Source organism: Sapajus apella, unplaced genomic scaffold (genome assembly GCF_009761245.1).
Source record: "Sapajus apella isolate SASKATOON/1434 unplaced genomic scaffold, GSC_monkey_1.0 scaffold27, whole genome shotgun sequence".
In the NCBI taxonomy this organism is placed as follows: domain Eukaryota; kingdom Metazoa; phylum Chordata; class Mammalia; order Primates; family Cebidae; genus Sapajus; species Sapajus apella.
Window position 1 is genome coordinate 23,188,637 of NW_022436967.1, and position 3,841 is coordinate 23,192,477.

Sequence of the window (3,841 nt, forward strand, 5' to 3'; positions counted from 1 at the left end):
TTAAACTATGCATACAGTGTTCAAGGATCCAGTTGCTGCTATGCAATATGTGGTCTGATATATCAGTGGTTACAGCTTGAGACACCCATATATAAGTGGTTTGGTGCCCAATTTAGGACTCCAGTGTATATAATCTACATAACTTTAGGTGCTAGAATTTATAGAGTACTCAGAATTCATATTTCCTGGTATCCAGAATATATACCTTCATTCACGAGTGGATGCAGCTTCACATGCTTGAATAATTCAGATCAAAAGCTTTCTATTTGAAGAAACCGAGGCAAGAAGGAAATTTCATAAATAATATTCATATTGTATGTGTAAGCTTGGGTTTCCCAGAAAAACAGAACCAATAGGATACATATATACAAAGATATTTACTATAAGGAGTTGGATTATGTGGTTACAGAGGTTCAGAAGTCCCATGTTCTGCACTTGGAAAGCTGGAGACCCAAGAGTGACAATGGTATGGTTTTAGTTTCAGTTCAAAGGCTTGAGACTTATGAGTTCTAATGGTGTGAAGTCCAGACTGAATCTGGAACTGAGTTCAAAGGAAGAAAATAGCTCTATTATCAGTTTTTTAAAAAAGATTTTCTTTAATACTGCCCATTCAAAATAAGTTATACTATATGCAGACCAAATGTATAGTACACTTTCAATATGATTTAATAGAGTTTAAAATGTTCTTCCACAATTCATAAACTTCCAATAATTAACAAAAAGAAATAATTACAATCTATTATGCTAGAAGAACATTTGAGTTCTGTGATATTTAAATTGACTCCCCTAACTTAAAGTTTTAATTTGTCTTTTTAAATGTGTTAGCTACTGGCCCATTTATAAAAGAAATCCTGGTAATACTTAATGAAGCCAACTTTCTTCTACACATGGCAAGAAAAACCGAGTGTCGAGTCATGGAGAAACAGACGTCATTGCTCTCATGTTGCTATTATTAGGGAAGACTGGTAGACTCTGAGTATCAGCGTGTCAGAAACAGAAGAGGTGGGAAGAAAAGTTCATGCAGCCTTGACCTGAAAGTGACAATATTAGCCTTAATATACATTGAAAACCCTTATACAGATATATAAGAAAATAAATACATATTGCAAAAATATATATACAGTACATTTAGTGTTTATTTTTATAAATACAGGGCATATATAAATACTATATAAATGTGTGTGCATGCACGTGTGTGTATGTGTGAGTGTTAAGTTACTGAGAACAATACAGAGATCAATAAAATCTTTGGCCAGTGTGGTGGCTCATGCTTGTAATCCCAGCACACTGGAAGGCCGAGGCAGGTGGATCACGAGGTCAGGATTTCAAGACCAGGCTGGCCAACACAGTGAAACCCTGTCTCTACTAAAAATACAAAAATCAGCCAAGCATGGTGGTGTGTGCCTGTCATCCCAGCTACTCAGGAGGCTGAGGCAGGTGAATCACTTGAACCCAGGAGGCAGAGGTTGCCGTGAGTCGAGATCATGCCATTATACTCCAGCCTGGCCTACAGAGCTAGACTCTGTCTCAAAATTAATAATTAATTAATTAATTAATTAAATTTAAAAAATAAAATCTTTTAAAATTTAGCTAGTATTTAGTGCCTACCTAGTAAGTTTCAGGTAAATTCATTGTTGTTTAACATTTTGCTCTACAATAAGCAGTATGTGGCATGTTGTATTAGTTTCTTAGGGCTTTCTTAACAAAGTGCCACAGATGAGGTGGCTAAAAATAGCAGAAATTTATTGTCTCATAGTTCTGAAGTGTAAAAGCTCAAACTCAAGGTGTTAGTGGGTCTTGCTACTCTCGGACACACACTACTCTGCCTATGGAGTAGCTGTACATTCACTACTTTACTTTCTTAATAAACTTGCTTTTCCTTGGCACTGTGGTCTTGCCCTGAATTCTTTCTTGCATGAAACCCAATAACTCTCTCTTCAGGTCCGGTTTGGGACCCCTTTCCTGTAACATTAGAAAGGCCATACTCCCTTGAAATCCTTATTGGCCTCCTCATATCTTCTGGTGGTTTTGCAGGCAATCTTTGCTGAGCTTTGACTTGCAACTGCCTAACTCCAATTTTTACCTTTGTTGTCACACAGTGTTCTCCTTGCGTGTCTCTTCTTTACTCTCGTGTCTGTCACATCATAATGACACCAGTCATATTTACCTAGAGGTCCACTCTACTTCAGTATGACGTCTTCTTAAACAATTACATCTTCAGTGACTCCACTTCCACATAGAGTCGCATTCTGAGCTATTGGGAGTTAGGATTTTAATATACATTCTTGTGTGGGAGACACAACTCAATCCATAACACGTATGTTCTCTAATTTCATTCTATTTAATCTTATAATTTAGTTTTTATTATTACTGTTTTACTGATATGAAGAAGCTCTTAGTCAAATAAGTTTAATGAACTTCCAACTAACAATTGGAGAAATTGATAACTGAACTTCATCTTTCTTATCACAAAGCCAGTAAGGAATTCCTTATCAAAAACAGCTAACTAAAATGTAAGACAGTTAAATCAGTGCCACTAGATACAATGGAAGCAAAAGACGTAATTAATTACCTCTGACTGGAGAGATCTTGAAAGGCTTAATATTGGTTATTACAGTTGAGTTCAATCATAGTGGGTGGGTTGAAATTTACAGGGAAAGGAGAAATGTATAAAGGTTAGGAGGGTTTTGAAAATCATATGAAAAGATCACGGTATTTAAACCAATCGTCCTTTTCCGCTCAAGTAACGAGTCTTAGAAAATCTTGCTCAATCTCGCTTAAAAAGGAAATGTGTCTGTTCAAGTAATTGAAAGTCTACTAATAGAGCAAGATTCACAGTTAGCTTAGCTTCAGGTCTGTGAATTCGCTCCAATTTCCCTAAGCTGTGTTAGCTTCGGACAGCCTTTCATCTCAGGCTCTTTCTTTCACAGTGTCAAAATAGTTGTGCTTTATGTGCACCAAGATTTGCCAAGAAAGAGATTCTATTCTCTCCTGGCATTATAAGAAAGAGTCCTGAGATTCTTATTTATTTCACATATGTCTATACTTGACCCAATAACTATATGCCATAAATGAGAATATAATTGTAAAGAAGTTAGAACAGTACATGGAACATATTTAATATTAGGTAGGTGTTAGTTGCTATTACTAGGGTCTCATTCTTGATGACACAGAGAACATTGTGTATACCTCTATCATTATACCTAAAATATTATATATTTTATTATTTCAGCGAGTGTTTCCTTTTCTATTCAGAGTTTCTTAATAATGGCCTATCATAGCTTTCTCATCTTGTATCCCCAATGACTATCATGTTGTATAACATATGTCTAGTTGTTTCTTAAATGAAAGAATGCTTAGTGAATATGAAAGTGTATTGGAAGGAAATATACAATGAGACTCAGTCATTTGCATAAAAATCGAATAGACTAAATTCACTGTTACATCCACCTTTTTAACTACATGAATATTACTTTTTTAGTATTAATTCAAACAGTGAGAAAAATTATACAATTATGTTGCTTTTGATAACTCATTAAAACTACATAGAATTCCAGGAACTCTTGGTAGTAGCATGAAATTTAATTTCTCTCTTCTTAGAATTTCAACATACTAACTAGAAAGTACTGAATATTTTCTATCTGATTCCACAAATGTTTTCTAATCATTGATTATGGAACGTTCCAGTTATACTACATGGTACTGGGAAGAAAGTGTTGAATCAGTCATTGTCCTAAAGATAGATATTGGTAGAAAGTATCACAATTAAATAAACATGTCATGCCCATAATTTAAAAAGATTTTATTGCCGGGCGCGGTGGCTCAAGCCTGTAATCCCAGC